The following is a 21,909-nucleotide window of genomic DNA, read 5'->3' as shown; positions in this document are numbered from 1 at the left end:
GGTAACATCAACTAAAAGTTTAAATCAATAATTGAGAAAATAATGAAGAAATAAAAACAAACATATACATAAACTATATTTATTACGGTACTATTTAATACAAAGTTAATATAATTATCACATTCAAAAACGCTTAACAACACAGATTGTATTCTTCTGCATCTACACATAACACCCATTGTTGTTCTTGTGTTACAAACATATATAGATTATTTTCTACAGTTAAGAACTGTGCTTATTTACATACATTGTAGAGCTTTGAAGATGAATTTTATCAGATTTATGTAGATTGAATGAAATTAAACATATCAGACAAGACATTTTTGTCCTAACACTTCATATTGCAACAAAACCACAAAAAAGCAAGAGAGATATTCCGCATTTCTGTTTGTTTGTGTTCTACCATATTCATAAGACCTGAGAACTCACCTCACCTACTCTTGGTTCTACCTTACTGACAAGACCTGATAGTTCACTCACCTACTCTTTGGGTTCTACCTTACCTTGAAGACCTGATAGTTCACTCAAATTCTATTTGTGTTCTACTATCATTCATAAGACCCAAGAATTCACTCAAATTCTGTTTGGATTCTACCACTACTGACAAAACCTCAGAGCTCATACAATTTCTGTTTGGGTTCTACCCACTGAGAAGACCTGATAGTTCACTCACCTACTCTTTGGGTTCCACCTGCTTGCAAATTCTGGCAATTTAATCAATGTTCAAATTTAACCAGTAATAATATTTATTTTATTCATGGCTATTACTGGTTGCCCCCCCGCTAGTCCAGCGGTATGTCTCCGGATTTACAACGCTAAAATCAGGGGTTCGATTCCCCTCGATGAGCTGAGAAAAGGTCCTCCTAGTTGGGGTTGTGCAGTAGACTAACAACCTACTCACTTAAAACCAGTCTGTTACAGAAACTGTAAGTGATTGGGCCCTATGTTCCTTAAGGAATTTAGTGGCACTATTATTATACTATTATTATTATTACTGGTTACTTGGGAAAGTTAAAGTTTTTCAGGTTTCATTGAACACACATTACTCATAATTGAAAGTAACTGAAGATACATTAATCAGAACTGAAATAAATGTGCTCACTAAAGCACAATATGGACTCAAAAGTGTTGAATAAAATAATTTCATTAATAGTAACATCTTCATAAGAAAAGAAATCTGACAGTTCTAGTGAAGTAAGTTTGTCTGGTATTGTAACAATATAGTTATATCTTGAATAGAAAACAAAACTTAGTTTGATTATATTAAGTTTGTCTGCTATTGTAATAACATAGCAACATCTTCATGAGAAAACAAATGCGATAATTCTACTGTAGTAAGTTTGTCTGCTATTATAATAATACTGTAACATCTTTAGAGAACAAAATTGACAGTACTACTGTAGCAGTTTTGTGTGCTATTGTAATAATATAGTAACATCTTCATAAGAAAACAAAACTGACAACTCTGCTGTAGTAACTTTGTCTGAAATTGCAATAACATAGTAACATTTTCATGAGAAAACAAAGCTGATAATTCTTCTGTACTACATTTGTCTGGTAGTGTAATAAAACTGATTGTTCGATTGCAGTAAGTTTGTCTGCCATTGTAATAATATAGTAACATCTTCATGAGAAAACAAAATTGATAGTTCTACTGTAGTAAGTTTGTCTGCCATTATAATAATATAGTAACATCTTCATGAGAAAACAAAATTGATAGTTCTACTGTAGTAAGTTTGTCTGCCATTGTAATAATATAGTAACATCTTCATGAGAAAACAAAATTGATAGTTCTACTGTAGTAAGTTTGTCTGCCATTGTAATAACATAGTAACATCTTCATGAGAAAACAAAATTGATAGTTCTACTGTAGTAAGTTTGTCTGCCATTATAATAATATAGTAACATCTTCATGAGAAAACAAAATTGATAGTTCTACTGTAGTAAGTTTGTCTGCCATTGTAATAATATAGTAACATCTTCATGAGAAAACAAAATTGATAGTTCTACTGTAGTAAGTTTGTCTGCCATTGTAATAATATAGTAACATCTTCATGAGAAAACAAAATTGATAGTTCTACTGTAGTAAGTTTGTCTGCCATTGTAATAATATAGTAACATCTTCATGACAGAACATAACTGACAGTTCTACTGTAGTAAGTTTGTCTGCCATTGTAATAATATAGTAACATCTTCATGACAGAACATAACTGACAGTTCTACTATAGCAAGTTGGTCTACTAATATAATAATAGAGTAACATCTTCATGAGAAAAAAAATGATAGTTCTACCATTAGTACATTTTTCTGCTATTGTGATAATATAGTGACATCTTCATGAGAAAACAAAACTAATAGTTGTACTGAAATAAACTTCTCTGATATTGTAAAAATGTAGTAACACTCATTGGAAACAAAACTGACAGTTTGATTGTAGTAAGTGTGTCTGCTATCGTAATAATATAGTAATATCTTCACGAGAAAACAAACGTGATAGTTCTACTGTAGTAAGTTTCTCTGCTATTGTAATAATATAGCAATATCTTCATAAGAAAACAAAATTAATAGTTCTACTGTAGTAAGTTTGACTGCAATTGTGGTAATATAGTAACATAATCATGAGAAAACAAAACTGATAGCTCTGCTTTAGTAAGTTTGTCTGTTATTGTAATAATATATTTACATCTTCATAAGAAAATGACACTGATAGTTCTACTGTAGTAAGTTTGTCTGGTAATGTATAATATAGTAATATATTGATTACAAAACAAAACTGATAGTTTAACTGAACAAAGTTTCTCTGCTATTGTAATAATATAATTATATCTTGATGAGAAAACAAAACTGATAGTTTTACTTTAGTAAGTTTGTCTGCTATTGTAATAATATAGTAACATCTTGATGAGAAAACAAAACTGATAGTTCTACTGTAGTAAGTTTCTCTGCTGTTTGTGGTAAAACTGAATGTTTTAAAATATTCCATGTTTCTATTAAGTATAACTTCCAATATGTGAATATAAAGTTTATAATTTGAATAAACCAATAACAGAGAAACTGTGTCATAACGAAGTGGTTGACAAAATATTGTAGTCAGATATTGTGAAAAAAGAACTTTGAATCCCATAACTTATACAATTGCATAAAGATATCCCCTTAACTTTACCATAGCAATTAAAAAATCAGTGCTATAGTAGATAAAATCATATCATTTTTTGACACAATGTATCATTTAATTCATTTAACATAATTTTTATTGGCTTATCATTTGTTCAGAACTTAAATTAATTCAGTGTCTTTAGTTTTGGACTATTTTTTTAACAATCTGCAGAGAGGTCACAGCTCCTACTTTGGGAAACAATGTCTTAGACAACAATACAAACAAACAGAAATACACTAAGGGTTTGTAACTTTTCACAAAGTAGGTAACATAATAAGTATTAACCATGTCTATTTTGGTATTAATGTTTTTTTGTATTCTTGTCACAGGGTTTAAAACCCAAGGAATAAGAACCACTGAAGAGAGTTTAAAATACATGAGAATATTTAGAATACATTATCGAGCTGTTGAGAAAATCTTTAAAACCAACAAGTACTTGAGCTGTGAAACAAAAAGCATGCAGAAGAGATTCAAAAAGGTTTTGTCTTCTGTTGTTACATAAAAAAAGACCTATTACTGCAAGAATAATAACATTATTACTGCTAACACCAATACTTTGTTTCATAAACAAAGGTTTTAATAATTCCAAACACTGGCTAGAAACAACTGCACCTCATACAAACTAGTTTATAACCAAAAAGAAACATCAATGTCTAGAGTATAATAACAAGAGCTCCTTGACACGTGTATGTATATATATATTCCATTTTTAAGAGTTAAGTCGTTTTTTTAAGTATATTTGTTTTGATCCCTCCCATACATTGCCTCTATTTTTTGTCTGTAAAAGTTGTAGATAACTTTTCTACGAAGCTTCAGAGCAGCAGTCAACAGACCAGAGTCAGGGACCCACCCTCTGTCACAAGTGCAATCCTGGTGGGAATCTCTAAACGTTGAAGATGAGCTGAAAAAATCAAATATTGATGCAAGTTACACAACTGGGTAATATATACAACCACTCACTCTATTATTCTACAGACTCTACTGACTAAAGTTTCCAAATTATAAAATAAATACAACCACTCACTCTATTGATCTAGAAACTGTAGTGAGTAAAGTTTTATAGTTATATAAGTACAACTACTCACTCTATTAACCTACAGACTCTACTTACTAAATGTCCTAGTTATATAATAAGTACAACCACTCACTCTATTAATATATGCACTATATTTTCTGTCTTACATTTCCCCATTAAATAAGTATAACCACTAAGTCTATTAATAATTTCTAATTGTCCCATATATAAAAAAAGAAAACCAACAACTGTGCAACTTATAGGCTTTAATGTTTTAAGTCCCAAATTCCTTCCTTTTATTATGTATCTTACATTGGAATGTGATGCCCAAAAGTACATTGTTCATTGAAAAAATGTGTAATTACCTTAAGACACTGTTAATTAAATTAATTTAGATATAGAACATACAAGTTGTAATTTACCTCTTCTTCCATGATCTACAATAGTTTTATGGACAGCAGTAACAATTTCTTCATCCTGACATAATGCTGAGAAACACAAGTGATCTTTGTGCACAGTCTTAGCAAGCTCCATCAACTGTCTTTCATTAGGTACAACTAGGGCTACTAAGTAACTTTCAAAACTGTCACCATAAACACAAATATTATCAATCACAGGACAGGTCTTTAGTTCTGTCTCCACTTTCCCCAGAGAAATATACTCACCAAACTGAAGTTTGACCAAGTCTTTCTTCCTGTCTGTATGAACAAAGTATATTATTAATCAGTGGCAATGTATGTCAAAGTAAATAACACTTAACTATAAAATCAAACAGTACATACCAGAGTAAATGATACAACAATACAAGTCACTCAATGACACTATGTAACAGACATTTTGTTCCTGGATAGTATGTGTTATTTCGTAATTGCTTATGTTGTAAAAGTACAGAAAATGGCCATTATTCCCTTCAAACTTTGCTTTTGTGACCTGGATAATGAAACTTAAAAATTAACCTATTTTATATGTAAAAACAGGCAAATTTTCATTTACATAAGGTCTGAATAAAACAACATATGAATCAAGATTTACATATTTATACTAAAGTTATACAAAAATGTTTAGAAGCGAGTAGTTTTGAGATTTGAGACTGTAATGTAAATCACTTTCACGTATCAACCCCCCAAATATAGTCTCCCATCATGTTTTAGTTATACACTCCCAGGTCACAAAAGCAAAGTTTGAAGAGAAAAATAGGTCTTTTCCATTTACTTTAGGCATAAGCAATTGGGAAATAACACTTTTTGCCCAGAAACAAGAAAAAAGCAAAAAATGTGTTACATAGTGTGATCTAACAATTCTTAACTATATAATCAAATAGTATAGTCAGAGTAGATGATACAACAATACAAATCACCTGATGATCTAACTTAATTGCACAAGTTATTTAATATGCAACAGCCATAACAATACAAGTATAAAGTGAAACAAGAGATTAGTGAACAAGTGAATAATACAGTCATTAGTAAGATAAACTTAAATGAAATATCCTACACATCAAATTGTATCACTCACCAATAATTTTAATGTTTCCATTAGGAAACACTTCTCCAATGTCTCCTGTGTAAAACCATCTAATTCCATTTTCCTCTCGGAAACACTCCCTGGTGAGAGCTTCATTTTTGTAATATCCTTTAGTAACAGTGTTTCCCCCAACAACTATTTCTCCCCGCGAATTAGGGAGATCTGTTTTATAATAACCACCTGATTGGACACAAAAGAAACCCAAACTAAATATCATATAATACACATAAAAAGTAATTCTTAACACACAGTCAGCCCTGGTAGTAACATTCATTTATATAACTTTAAAGTCAAACTAAATTACATTCCATCCATGTAACATTAAATACAAACTCAGGTTACACACAATGTACACTGGTAGTTGCATTCATTCATGTAAATTTAAAGACAAAGTAGAGTTACACACAGAGTACACTAGTACTTAGATTCATTAATGTAACTTTAAAGACAAACTAGAAATTTCACTTTACATAAAGTTTAGTTCGATTAAATTAGGCCATCTTCACATTAAAAATAGAACATCTTTCCACATTCATTATTAGTTCTTAACGCTCACCTTCTTCCCAGTCTTCTAGCCGTATGTAACATCCGCTCAGAGGTGCTCCTACACAACCGTACTAGTATCATCCACTGTAAAAATAAAACACTGTTATGCATATGTAACATTCATTCAGAGGTGCTCCTATACAACTGGTACTAGTATTATCTACTGTAAAAATAAAACGCTGTTATGCATATGCAACATCCATGCAGAGGTGCTCCTACACAACCAGAACTAGTATCATCCACTGTAAAAATAGACCACTGCTATGCATATGTAACATCCATTCAGAGGTGCTCCTACACAACCGGTACTAGTATCATCCACCATAAAAACAGAACACTGTTACACATATGTAACATCATTTGAATGTTACTCTATTCAACCAGCACTAGGACCATCCACTATTAATACAGAATACTGTTACACATATGTAACATAATTTGAATATTACTTCTATTCAACCATTTCTAGTACCATCACAATAAAAATGGAATAAAATAAGATATATGTATCACAGTTGAAACAAAACTTCCAATGATCCTACATGCCATGGTAGTGGCTCCTGCTGCAGTCTCTGTTAAGCCATAGCCTTGGAATGCTGTAACTGACAGACAAACACGTATGAAGTCATGAGTGTCAGGTGAAAGAGGGGCTCCCCCACAGGCTAAGAACTTAAGTCTTCCTCCAATCAGCTGCCTGATCCTTTTGAAAACAATCCTGAATACAGAAAAACATAAACTTGTTTGGACCTGTTTTAAAACAGACATGTTACTGCTACTCATACAGTATTTAACAGGTATAGGAGTTTCAAAACTTACATAATGATGTTTACATGTGGTATGACTTTTCAAATTATTGACAGTGAAATGTTACAAACTACAGAAATTAATGTTTGAATACTTTACAAACCACTCCTATTTACAAAGTTGAATTGTTTAATGTTATCATTAAAAAGCTGTAGTGTAAAATAAACATTATTTTAGAAATGTGCTGTATAAACATTTCTATAATGAGGTACTTTAGTTCACTTTCAGACTTGAATAATAAAATATCCAACCAAAAACGGTATTTTACTTTGAACAATGAATTATTTAATTTACACATAAAAACATGATGTCTTATTTGAAGTGTTAAATATGCAACTCACATGTCCAATAATGGTGTCCTAAAGCCTTTGGACATCCACCATAATTTATACTTAATGACAAACTTGAAGAATGCTTTTGAGAAATTCCCTTTACTTTCAGCTATTTCCACAATACTCTTGCGAATTCTGTCTAATACGAGCTGAGATAAAGCAAACTTGAGGTATTATACAGAACAGCTAAAATTTCAACTGTTAAAACTACTTTATCTAATTATCTTTCAGTAAATAGATCAATAAATATCTAGAGCAAAAAACTGGAAAAAAGAAAAATATTAATACAACAGCCAGTCATTCTGTGCTTCACTAATTGTGCTCTCCTTTCTCATCATGGCCCTTGTATGTCAGACTTAAGAGGTTCCACATAGTGTACATGACTTCAGATCTGTCTAATCTTGTCACAGCATACATCCTTGCAGAACAAATTTTTTATTCTTGGTTGCTGTTGCATCAAAATTATGTATCTTCATGACATGGGATTGTTAAATGTATTTTGAAGATAATTACTGGAACCTAAATGAATTGCTGAACAAATTAATGTTCTACATTTAATTGCAATAAATTTAAGTTTTTTACTTTGCTTTATAACAATGGTAGATACACTAAAAACCCAATCATATATTTAGTTAGCATTATTTACCCTTTTTCAAAAATATATAAATATTACAAAAGAGCATGTATCTAAGTGAGACTGTAAATATCACAACACTGGAAAATATAAAAATAGTTATACATTATAAATTAAGAACAAAATGAGAAGTTTGAAAAGAAAGGAGTAAACATGAGAACTCAAGTATTACATAATACTATCATAAGGTTATGTTTCTTAATGCAGATGGGAAGTTTTCCTCTTTACCCTTTGGTTTCAACAGTTCTGCATAATTTATTTAATAACAGGCTTACTGCTTGTACTGGGTCCTCCTTCCAGCTGTGACCTGAACTACTGACCCTCCCCTTGTATTACCTACAAATCTTAATATAGGAAATCTAGATTATAAAGAATATGACATTAAATACAATAAAAAATTAAAAGTATGTTGTAAATTTAACAAATGGATATAGGTAAACACACAATGTATCACAGCTGACACCTGAATGTGGATAAACACGGTGTATAGTATCCTGGACACTAACTATTACACTTAACTTTAATGTTTGGTACTTACAGGAACAGATAACATGACAGTAGGTTTTAGTACTGAAGCATCTCCTCGACATCCAGATTTCACTGCTGTAGACTAAAAAAATAGACACAAAAGATGCAAACTTAACAGGGAAAACTACTGCTGATGAAATGGAATTTTGTCAGTAACCTTACGATAATGAATTATAATTTGTGATGATAAATAATTTTTTTTATTAAAATTTCAAAAAAGCAAGTATAAGTAAATACTTATTTATTGCACTTACAACTTTGCAAAACCCATGTCACATGTGTTTACCTTGTCTGTCATGGTTTGAGGAGAAGAGTAGCCTATTGGAATGCCCGTGACTAAGAAGAAGTTCTCTATGAAATGAAAATGAACAACATATATTGGTTATCAATGCTTAAGTGTCTAAAACTAAAAATGTTCTCTTTCATCTTCAATAACATATCAATCATTACTCAAGTAAATCAAAGTATAGAGATGGTTTTACAAACTCATGGGTTTTAAACCAAAGAAATAACAAATGATGTGTTTATGTCATATCACTGACAATATGAAATAATTGTAAGCCACCTCCTGTTAGCGCCTTTAAGTTATTATTTTTCAAAAAGGGGAGTTTGTGTTTTCCACAAGTTAATATTTCTTATTCTAGAAAGTTGTTTTTTAATTAAGTAACCAAACTGAATGTGAAGTATATACATATACAAGTATAACAGCAATGTATATTTGCTGTCCACATAACTAACTTCTTCACAATGTGTGAATGGATCTTCTCCAATATGGGTATGGAAGTTCATTAGGTACATGCAGGGGTATATATAAATTTTGTAGTTTTTATGAGTATCTATCTTTCAGCACTCCCTTATCTCCTGTGGATGTACCTTCATCAAATTTGGTATGAAGGTTTGTTGGGTCCATGGGAAGATACATATGAATTTGCAGTTTTCTAGTTTTTGCATTTCTTACAATTTCATATAATGGAAGCATCACACTAATGACAACATCAAAGTATCATAAGATAACATTATGTTAATACCATAACATCAAACTACTGATAATATCAATGAACTGTAAGATATTGTCATGTTAATATAGAAGTAATCAAAAGGGAGGAAACTAGAGAGCACCAAGGTCCAAGTAATTATTGCTGCATTGGGTTTGGTGCTTTGCTGCACATGAAGATAATGATATTTTAGTTACAATTTTCAAAAAAAAGCAAATTTTGAAAGGATGTGACAAGAATTATTTGTTGTGAATTGGGCAGCTGAGTTATATGGAGACATTGAACACACATGGAAAATGTTTAAAAGATAAGTCTTTAATATTCAAGGTAAATGTGTTCTTTATAGATAAAAAAGGGTAGTAAAGAGTAAAATTCAGGTTGGCTCAAAAAACTTAATAACTTTAAACTGACTGGTAGGAAAGGAGATTATATATTATATAGAAGATTGTGAAAGTTGGTAAAATAGGAAATTAAGACATCAAAAAGGATGTATGAGAAAAGGTTGGCTGAAGTTATAATTTCTTAATACTGAAAATTTATTTCTGATAGGTACTTCCTTCCACTTACCAGGTTAGTTATTCCTGTTCAGTGTTGTCCTCAGTATATGCATGCCACAAGCCTTCCTTATTGGAATCAGGTGATTCCAACATGTCTTTCATGTTAACCATCATGCGGAGTTCTCTACCAGTAGGAGCAGACACATAATTCCCTCTATAAGCAGATAACATAAATAAGGGAGGAAAATGGAAAGGAAGGGTGAGAAATGTGAGAAGAATGAAGTACCTATCAGAAATACCTTTTATGTACAGGTAAACTATAACTTATAATATGGTGCTTCCATCATTCATTCGATTAGCTAAAATCCAAATTTATTAGATGGCAGGATCAATGAGAGGGAATGACATAAGTACCCCCTGAAAGCATCCAAAGAATATTCCTAGAAATGAGAGAGTCAGTTCTAAAGACCTGATAATGGGAACTGCATTATTAGGTCTGAATAAGTCCAACTATGAAATGTGTAGTAGATAAGGGCAGACAAAGATAGGAGCACATCTAAGTGTGAGACAAAAGAGGCAGGATAGTGACCATAACCATGTAACATAATTTCATAAAATATAAAAGTTAATAAAACAGTGGATATGCACCTACGTGTGGAGTGAATATGGCAAGACAGTCCATACTCGGTAAAGCAACTACATCAGAAACCTACGACATTCACATTGGGATAGGATGAGAATCATACCATATTTACCTCAAGAACAAGAGACTGGTTGAACCTCAAATCCCCACTAACTCCCTCGTTCCGGATGCCCCACCAAAATTCCAGAGAGAACCAAGAGGAAGGTCCTCAGAGAAATTAGTAGGAACCCTCATTTAACACGTAATGACAAACAGAAACTGGTAAGGGAAACTGGGTTTGAACTAAGCACCTCTACAGTTAAGAACATGTTACGCTCTTCTGGGTTCAAAGCATGCCATCCTCGTAGAACTCCATATTTAAACCCTGTTCATTTAGAAGCACGATTGAGGTATGCAAGAAAGCATGTAGATAAACCCTTTACCTATTGGAAGAGTATTCTTTGGTAAGACAAGACTAAAATCAAGCTTTTCAGCCACAAAAGTGGTAAAGACTCCCATATTCTACTAGAAGAAAGGAGGTGAAAATGCATTGAAAAATCTGAATGAACATCATCATGTCCAATGGGTTACCATGAAACCCTATCTTGTAAAGCAGACCATCCCCATTTATTCAATACAAGGTATGGGCAGCAATTCCATTCTTGTTTACCCATGCAGTCCATGCAGAAAAAGGGTTACTAGAATGTTACGTGGAATAGAAGGGTTGTCATACAAAGAAAGGCTGAAATCTCTCAGAATTTTTTCTCTTTATTACATATTATAATTTATTTTGAATAAGTCTCCAATTTATTATGTTATGTACATTATATATTACAATTTCAAGTAGCTGGAAATTTTAATTCAATTTAAAAGTTAATTGAATTTACAAATATATCAAATTCACGATATTTGTAACCAACATCGATACAACTTTCTTTTTTAACACAAATATATTTTACTATACAAACAACAGTACAAGTTATAATAATGGTTATTACAAACTGTACTGAGTCTTCTATTTGGTCTAGAACTGAATACTGTTTTGATGAGCTAGGTCCATGACATGAGAATTAATTTTATGTTGATAGAGATACACTTAATTTAGTGGGAATGTTAGCTAACTCTATTCTTGTTTGGCCTAATTTATTTACAAGCTTACTTTTCGCACAGGAAGAAAGGTATTTAACATATATTGTTAATTCTTATTCTCATGAATCCAACAATGGATGTCACATGCATCAAACTCAGATATTAAAATAAATGTATAACAGTAATTCTGCTGCATCTTGAAAAAAAGAAAAGGTTGGGGGATCTGACCAAAGTGTTTAAGACTGTAAAGTGCTGATGTATCATCTTTTTTCATACTTAACAGTGAGTTAGTAGAACCAGGAGACAAAAGTATAACTTTTGGCAGAAAGGAGTCATCTTCAGCTAAAAAGAATTTATTTTCCTAACAGGGTGATTGGTCTTTGGAATGGGTTGCCTTCAAAAACTGTGTAGGCAGTCAGGGAAAGCTAGATAAGTATATATATGATAAGGGGTGGCTTTTAGGTTTTTTTTTAAAAATGATTTTAATATAGTTTCAAGTATGAAAGAGCTGAGATGAACCAATAAGTCCCATGCTATCTCAAAACGTTATAATATCACACATTGGTAATGCCAGAGAATCATAAGATACTGACATGTCCATATCACAACAGATGTAATATCAAAGAATTATAAGTCAGATACTGAAATTTGTCATTGCTAATGAAGAAAAGTTCATTCTTACCTACAGCTAACTCAAACACATGTGCAAGTGGAAGAAATGCCATGAAAAGTTCAGTGTTCCTATAAAATAAATTATATTAAAAGAGAAAATATGATAAAAATAAATTTTCAAATTCTTATACAGCTTCACTGTAGAAAACTTAGTGTCTAAAAACAAAGTTTTTCTTTAAAAATTAAATGTTTCACACTAATATGGACATAATCCAAATTTAAAATAGGTGAATGGTATTTCAAAATACAACAATAATTAAATATGAGTGTCATTGGAACAAAAACATATTTTATATTTTTATAAATTCATGCAAAGCTACAGAAAGGCTATCTATGGCAGCAACTTTTACTGTTGAATTGATAAACTAGAAAAAAGGTACCTACTTCTAACTTTAAATTAATAGTGGGGTTTGACTGTCACTCTTATACATCACCATGCCTCCAAAGTGGATTCAAGGTCTGCATTTAAATATTATGGTATGCTTTGAACAAAAGTATTTATAATTTTCTTTAAAACTCATAGATATGTATATATGAGATGAATTTACAAAACATTCAAAATGGGTTAAGATATCATTACATTATTAAAAACCAATAAGATTTCTCAAAGAAATTACTTAACCTAAAGAAATAGCAATTACATCAAAAATAAATTGTTAACAGAAAGAAAACCTTGTAACACAATAGAAAATAACCACAAGGACATAATAAGGAAAATTAATAGACATTGTCAGAGTGAAACATAATTGAACCTTCACAGTTTAAAACTAAAAAGATATATAGAAAAATAAAAAAATTCTTACTTTAATCCAGCACGCAAAGTTGAAAGACCATTGGCAGTGGCAATAATGTTCTTATGACTGATCATCACACCTGTCAATAAACGATCAAAATCTAACAGATCTGAAGTCTAAAGAAATACACAGAATTACCATTGAGGAAAATGTTTATAACTCATCAATCATGTTTACTACAGAAAATATTATATATATATTTCTCTTTTGTGCGAAATAAAAAGTAATTGCCGACATCTACTCACAAATGTAGTTACAGTAAATGTGTTTAATAGCTCTATCTTCTTATGAAGAAGGAAAGTAATCTACATTTAATGCATACCAACTATTCACTTGGATTATATAGAGTAGAATGCATACATCTAAACTTTATAACAAACTGAATCTATATGTATACATTATAAACAGTGAATGTACATCTAGAGTTGATAATGAACTGAATGTATTTTATGGGCAACTGATATTTAATAAATCTTATACTTAGTGGTCATCAATATATATATATATATATCCCTGTATTTAAGAATAACAACTACAGTCGATGAGATGAGTATTCTTCCTACCTTTTGGAACCCCTGTTGAACCACTTGTGTACATTATAACTGCAACATCATCAGGGTGTGGAACCTCCCCAGTGAGATCTAGTAAAGTTATATATACATAAACTTATGATGGGATATAAAGAAATAAAGAACTTCACAAGTACATATACACATATTATAAAGAACTTCACAAGTACATATACACATATTATAAAGAACTTCACAAGTACATATACACATATTATCAAAATATTTTAATTATATTGAGAAGTATATTTTGTATAACTCATTCTTCAATAGAATGTTTTCCATCTTATGACCAGGACATTATGATCTTAGTATGAATTCTCACCACTTCACATCCCTTTTAATTTCACACACAAGGATATTTAGTAAGAATCTCTTTGAAAAGAAGTGGTTAATTACTTTCAGATTCTATGATAAGATCAATTCCATCTGTAACAAATGTGTTTCCTGAAACAGCTGTCTATTTTATTTGTATACTAGTTACATCAACTCTGTGTTTCCAGAAACAGCTATTTTATTTGTATTCTAGTTACATCAACTCTGTGTTTCCAGAAACAGCTATTTTATTTGTATTCTAGTTACATCAACTCTGTGTTTCCTGAAACAGCTGTCTATTTTATTTGTATACTAGTTACATCAACTCTGTGTTTCCAGAAACAGCTATTTTATTTGTATTCTAGTTACATCAACTCTGTGTTTCCTGAAACAGCTATTTTATTTCTATTCAATTTCTAAACTAGTTACACCTTGAAACTTCCCAAAGTTTACTAATTCCAGATTTCAGATATAAGTAATGAAGACAGGGTACACATGTACACACTTCACATAGTTTACTAGTTTTAAGTGTTAGAAAAATAATAACATTAAAAAATGCTTTTTTATTTTTTTACATACAATGAACCTGGCTCTGGAATATCTTTATTTGGGAAGTTGGAACTTATTAATTAATTCTTCAAGCTATGTAATGGGGCATTCAAAATTAATTAAATTAAAGCAGGTTTCAGAATAGTTACAAAAACATGTTATCTCACTCTATTTCATTAAATACTGGGTTTTACTTGGAGTAAGGTTTGTTAGCTTTATTAAAGTATACATGCCTTAAAATCATCACTGCATATGATACTCTACAAAGGTAAAAAAATGTTAATTTAATATTCCAAACAAAACAGTTATATGCTGCAGAATTATTGAGCCAAAAGTGTGAAATTAAATATATTTTCATGTTTTTGAACATATTACCTGGCTCAGCACTATGTCCAAGTTCCTCAAGTTCAAGGAAAGGTAACATTTTTACAGAACTTGGAAAACCTTTCACATCTGGATAACCAAGTCCTTCCATATAGATTATGTGGCTAACTAAGGGCAAACGGTTCACAACTTTCTGGAGAATGAGTAAGAAAAATTGAATTATCTTGTCTGTAGAAAAACATTTAATCTACTTAAATCACCATTAAATAAGGTATTTGGAGATCATTATAACTATTCAACTAAACAAACAAAATATCCATAATTATGTAGAAGTAATTACTATTAATACTGATTTACTCTTGTGTATAACAATGATTCCAATGTAGTTTTACATGGACAGTCCCATACTGACATGTTTACTGCTTATACAGATTACATTCCTTTATATTAGAAAATAGCGTTTATCATTAGATACAAATTACATTCCTGTAGTATTAAGTCTGTATTTAAATTTAAATGAGTGTTTGCTGGATGAAAGCCTAAATAATATTTATATACACCTGACATACCCACATATAAAAACTGAAAATCCAAGCATAAAATCAGGTATATATATTGGACGTAGGGAATGAAAACAAAAACATGAAACTCTCAAATGATCCTTTATCCTCAACAAGTCTTTTACTTATACAAGATAAGAAAATGATGTTATATATTTAATATGGCAAAGTTTTAATATCTATGACATTTCTTACATATTTCTGATTTTTAATTTCTTAATTTTGATAAAGGTATCAGTTGTATACATCTTTCTGTTCAATGACTTGTATTAATACTGTGAAAACTGATAAAATACAATCATAACAAAACTTTCTGAAATTAAACATTAAAAACTTGTGAAATATTATAAACCAATAGGAAACTTGTGAAATATTAGAAACCAATAGGAAAGTTGTGAAATATTAGAAACCAATAGGCCTTATATTATTATATAACTGTTCAAATATTAAACATCAATAGGCCTAAAACTGCCATAAAACTGATGAAATATTAGAAATTAATAGGCCTAAAGTTGTCTTAAAACTGATGAAATATTAGAAATTAATAGGCCTAAAGTTGTCTTAAAACTGATGAAATATTAGAAATTAATAGGCCTAAAGTTGTCATGAAACCACATAAACAGTAGATTTTTTATTTTTAATTCTTCTTTTTTAATTTCTCCCTTTTATTAAACCAGAAATTCTCAAACTAAGATAAAAATATAAACTATATCTCCCTCTAGTTTAAGACTTGAGATATTGTGGGAAAAAAAAATCTATGCAGTATAAATCTAAACTGTCATGGTTGCTGAGAGATGTTCCTCTTCTTGAGAATATTCAATGCTTTCAGGTGACAGATTTTGTGGACTAAAGTTTATAATTGTGACCTTTAAATAAATGATATTCTAAGACCAAAACCACAAAGGAGGATGTTTAAATGTCTTCAAAACACATTTCTATGACATTATATCTTATTTTAAATCCAATTCAAGCCTAACAGATCTGTATTGAAGTAACCACTGCATTCATTGTAACAAAACTCATATTAAACATCTTTCTTTAGGGTTATCTATTGCATATAGAATCTATGTGTAAAGATGTTTAGCAATATGTTTTGCAATCAGAACCAAATTTTGTGAGATGTATTTTTCATACTACACTTGAAAATATTTAAAGGTTCAATGCAGAACTCCAGTCTAGGCTAAAGTTTATACCAACAGATATTGCTTTCAGGAAACATTTAACTGTTTTATTTGTTTGTCTTCCTTCAAAACTACACAACAAAACTGTCTTTTCTCTATTTATCCTAGGGAATCAAACCCTGGACTTTAGCATTGTAAGTCTGCAAACTTACTACTGACCAACAAGGAAACACTATTAAAACAAAAAATGGTTACTTTAAGAAACAAACAATTCTTACAACTTTTAAAAAGTATAGAAACAATGTGCACTGTCAACAGTCAATGGAGCAATGTCAACAAAATATTGAGTATAGTTTCATGTAAAGCTACAACATAATTTACACCAGAAAATAAAAAGTATACACTAAAAACGGATTTATCTTTAGATGCATCAGAAATTAGTCACAGATGAGAGAGGATCACATAATCAAATCAAAGAACTTTAAAACATATCACAACATACATGAAACATGTACGCAAGACATAAACTTGAAAAGCTTTAGCTCACAATATAAGTGGACTAATACATGTTTGATTGTACAATAGGTCAAACTAAGAATTGATGTATTTATGGAAAAAGTAAATATGTAATAAAAAGTCAACTTCCTGTACACATGTAAAAGTTATGCAACAAATTAACTTACTGTTCCTGTAAACATTATGCACCAAGTAAACTTACTGTTCCTGTAAAAGTTACACAACAACTCAACTTACTGTTCCTGTAAAAGTTATGCATCAAGTCAACTTACTTTTCATGAAAAATGTACGAAACAAGTAAACTTACTGTTCCTGTAAAAGCTACGCAACAAGTAAACTTACTATTTGTGTAAAAGGTACACATCAAGTCAACTTACTATTCGTGTAAAATTTACGCAACAAGTGAATTTACTGTTCCTGTAAAAGTTATGAAACAAGTCAACTTACAGTTCCTGTAAAAGGTACGCAACAAGTCAACATACTGTTCCTGTAAATGTTACGCAACAAGTGAACTTACTGTTCTTGTAAAAGTTGCACAAGTCAACTTACTGCTCACATGTAAAAGTTACACAACAAGTTAGCTTACTGTTCATGTAAAAGTTACACAACAAGTCAACTTATTGTTAAGATGTAAAAGTTACACAATAAACCAACTTACTGTACCTGTAAAGTTATGCAACAAGTCAAGTTACTGTTCCTGTAAAAGTTACGCAAACAGTTAATTTACTGTTCCTGTAAAAGTTACGCAACAAGTCAAGTTACTGTTCCTGTAAAAGTTATGCAACAAGTCAAGTTACTGTTCCTGTAAAGTTATGCAACAAGGTAATTTACTGTTCCTGTAAAAGTTACGCAACAAGTCAAGTTACTGTTTCTGTAAAAGTTACACAACAAGTGAACTTACTGTTCCTGTAAAAGTTATGCAACAAGTCAAGTTACTGTTCCTGTAAAAGTTATGCAACAAGTCAAGTTACTGTTCCTGTAAAAGTTATGCAACAAGGTAATTTACTGTTCCTGTAAAAGTTACGCAACAAGTCAAGTTACTGTTTCTGTAAAAGTTACACAACAAGTGAACTTACTGTTCCTGTAAAAGTTACGCAACAAGTGAACTTACTGTTTCTGTAAAAGTTATGCATCAAGTAAACTTACTGTTTCTGTAAAGTTATGCAACAAATTAACTTACTGTTCATGTAAAAGTTACGCAACAAGTTAATTTACTGTTCCTGTAAAAGTTACGCAACAAGTAAACTTACTGTTCCTGTAAAAGTTATGCAACAAATTGACTTACTGTTCATGTGAAAGTTACACAAGTCAACTTACAGTTTACATGTAAAAGTTACATAACAAGTATGTGATATTAAGTTTTATGTATTGTCATTAAAGTACTAGAGGAATGAATGAAATATACAATATTTTATAGAAGAATAAGTAATATCATGGAAAACTACAGAACAATCGAGAAACAAGCATAACAAGTTTATTCTGCTAGATAGTGTGCAATTCCTTACCTTTAGTTTACCTAGCAGATCCTGAGATGTAATTATATGAGTGACTTCGGTTTCATTGACTCCATGGATGACTCCCTCCTCCCCAAGTGTAGCATATAAAGTAACCACTATTAAATATACCATAAACTTGCAACATCAATATTGTCAAGAAAGAGAAAACATGTTAATGAATAAAGTTTTATGGTAATTTTAATTAGCAATAAACAGAATTTGGTTGTACAGGAAAATGATGATATGGTTTTGTTAAGAATTAAAATAAACACAATGCACTATTAATATAATGTGTACAATATAACAACTTGTTCATTTGGATACCATGCTTTTCAAACTTGAGATTCAAGTACTGTAGAGAACCACCAAGACTAGTTTTTCTTACAGAATTGGATTCTTTTTGCTCCTTTTCTGGGTATATTAAAAAAAAACCTTTTCAGAAAAAAATCATAATGGCATGCTTAAAAATCTGTAATTCATGTTCATATATTTACTTTTTATAAAACCATTTTCCAACTCCACAAAAACATCTTAATGCAATCAACCTTACCTGGAATACTGATTCTAAAACATGCCTGAGCTGCTATCATCCATTCCACACGAGTTTCAGCAAAGAATACAACATTCTGTCGAGGTCGAAGCCCTGTAGCCATAAGTCCTTTACCCACAAGGTCCACCTTCATATCAGCTTCTTCATAATTCAACCACTTGTAATCTCCCAGGACTAACTGTTTAAACAAGTTTAGAAACTGTGCAAGTCTAAAACCATATTATTACGAGTAAATATACCAGTAATGGTAGGACAAAAACAACAGTTTCCTACATCTAGTTTTAGACCGATATTAATAAGATATATATTGTGTCAGACACAATACACCAGTACAATGATAGCTCTGGAAACAGAAGTTTTGTCAGTTCTAGCTACCATAATTCTCTGGGAACGAAAGTATTTCACTTATAAAACAACTTGTTGGAAATAACAAATACTGTTTTAATATATTGTTCTACAATGATCTCGAAATAACAATTGTCAAACCAAACTTTTTTTACACTAAATTACTGCCTGAAAAGTAAATTTTAGTGAATAATACTGGGAACAGGAAACTTTTAATTTAATAGTATGATTATATGTTAAATGAAAAAGTGAACCTTCTGAAAAGCATTAAGCACAAATAGAGTCTGTAGCTTTGTTACACCATTTACAAAAAAATAATGTAAATACGACTTTTTAAAATGTCAAAGTATACCTTTTATGATATGTAATAATCTTAAATCTACAACATTCACTGTGCTTGGACTCTTAGTCAAGACTAAAACAAGATGTTAGCTTTCACATTAAACCAGATACTAAAGTCCACTGGACAACATAATAAGTATGTGGTTGAATAGGATTAAAGTATAAATGGTCATCATATCAACAAAACAGTCATTTGTTTATAGGATGTCACTGAAACTTTGTGAAAAGTTGGCGTGCCACTCATTGTCAAACTCTTTATTACAACGTTATGTTACCAGAAAGTACGCCAAAATGTAACACTAGGGTTTACCAAAGCAGAAAATTCTCTTTTATAACTTCAACTTGTGGATGAAAACATTGATTCACAATACGATAACATATGACTTTTGGGCCAACTGTTCTTGTGAATACTCTGTGTAAAAATACTTCACCTCCATAGATATCTCTAAAGTTTCCTTCTTTGAAATGATGTTCTTTGTCTACGCATTGTTTAACATTTTTACCATATAAGTACCTGAAGCCTTCAATCGTTGAAATGTTGTTCTTTGTCTCCACATTGTTTGACATTCTTACCACAGAAGTACCTGAAGCCATTGAAATGATGTTCTTTGTCTTCACATTGTTTGACATTCCTACCATAAAACTACCTGAAGACATCATTCGTTGAAATGTTGTTCTTTGTCTCCACATTGTTGACATTCTTACCATAGAAGTACTGAATAACTTTAAACGTTGAAATGTTGTTCTTTGTCTCCACACTGTTTGACATTCTTACCACAGAAGTACCTGAAGCCTTCAGCTGTTGAAATTTTGTTTTTTATCTCCACACTGTTTGCATTCTTACCATAGAAGTACCTGAAGCCTTCATTTGTTGAAATGTTGTTCTTCGTTTCAACATTGTTTGACATTCTAACCATCAAAGTACCTGAACCTTCCTTTTTTAAAATGTTGTTCTGTCTCCACATTGACATTCTTACAATAGACGTACCTAAAGCCTTCAGTCGTTTAAATGTTGTTCTTTATCTCCATATTGTTTAATATTCTTACCAAAGAAGTACCTGAAGCCTTCATTTGCTGAAATGTTGTTCTTTGTCTCCATACTGTTTGATATTTTTAAGATAGAAGTACTTGAACCCTTCATTCGTTGAAATGTTCATCTTTGTATATGCATTGTGTCACATTCTTACCATAGAAGTACCTCAAGCCATCATTCCTTGAAATGTTGTTCTTTGTCTCCACACTGTTTGACATTCTTACCGTAGAAGTAACTGTCACCTTCATTCGTTGAAATGTTGTTCTTTGTCTCCACAATATGTAACATTCTTATCATAGATGCACCTGAAGCCTTCATTCGTTCAAATGTTGTTCTTTGTCTCCACACTGTTTGACATTCTTACCATAGAAGTACCTGAAGCCTTCATTCGTTGAAATGTTATTCTTTGTCTCCACACTGTGTAACATTCTTATCATAGATATACCTGAAGACTTCCTTTTTTTCAAATGTTGTTCTTTGTCTCCACATTGTTTCACATTCTTACCATAGAACTACTGAAAGACTTTAAACGTTGAAATGTTGTTCTTTGTCTTCACATTGTTGACATTCTTACCATAGAACTACTGAAAGACTTTAAACGTTGAAATGTTGTTCTTTGTCTCCACATTCTTTGATATTCTTATCATAGATGTACCTGAAGCCTTCATTCATTAAAATGTTGTTCTTTGTCTCCACACTGTCAAACATTCTTATCATAGATAAACCTCAAGCGTTCCTTCTTTAAAATGTTGTTCCTTGTCTCCACATTTTTTCACAATTTCACGAAAGAAGTACCTCAAACCTTCAATCGTTGAAATGTTGTTCTTTGTCTCCACATTGACATTCTTACCAAAGAAGTACCTGAACCCTTCCTTCGTTGAAATGTTGTTCTTTGTCTCCACACTGTTTGACATTCTAACGATAGAAGTACCTGAAGTCTTCATTTGTTGAAATGTTGTTCTATGTCTCCACACTGTTTC

At 31.1% G+C, this 21,909-nt stretch overlaps 1 pseudogene across 1 annotated transcript; it reads right to left on the bottom strand.

The window, feature by feature from the left end:
• Positions 1–944: 944 nt before the first annotated feature.
• Positions 945–21,147, bottom strand: LOC143251717 (fatty acid CoA ligase Acsl3-like; annotated as a pseudogene). The gene is made up of 15 exons (XR_013028645.1): positions 21,095–21,147; positions 19,210–19,418; positions 18,669–18,775; positions 15,018–15,159; positions 13,773–13,850; positions 13,219–13,288; positions 12,426–12,484; positions 8,827–8,891; positions 8,551–8,622; positions 7,388–7,527; positions 6,765–6,957; positions 6,253–6,313; positions 5,688–5,876; positions 4,595–4,870; positions 945–4,058 (listed from the first exon to the last, which is right to left on the bottom strand). The product of XR_013028645.1 is annotated as a fatty acid CoA ligase Acsl3-like (transcript).
• Positions 21,148–21,909: the final 762 nt, after the last annotated feature.

This window comes from Tachypleus tridentatus, chromosome 6 (genome assembly GCF_004210375.1).
Source record: "Tachypleus tridentatus isolate NWPU-2018 chromosome 6, ASM421037v1, whole genome shotgun sequence".
NCBI lineage: Eukaryota > Metazoa > Arthropoda > Merostomata > Xiphosura > Limulidae > Tachypleus > Tachypleus tridentatus.
The sequence above is the reverse complement of the archived record's forward strand: the minus strand, read 5'-3'. Positions and strand labels throughout refer to the sequence as shown.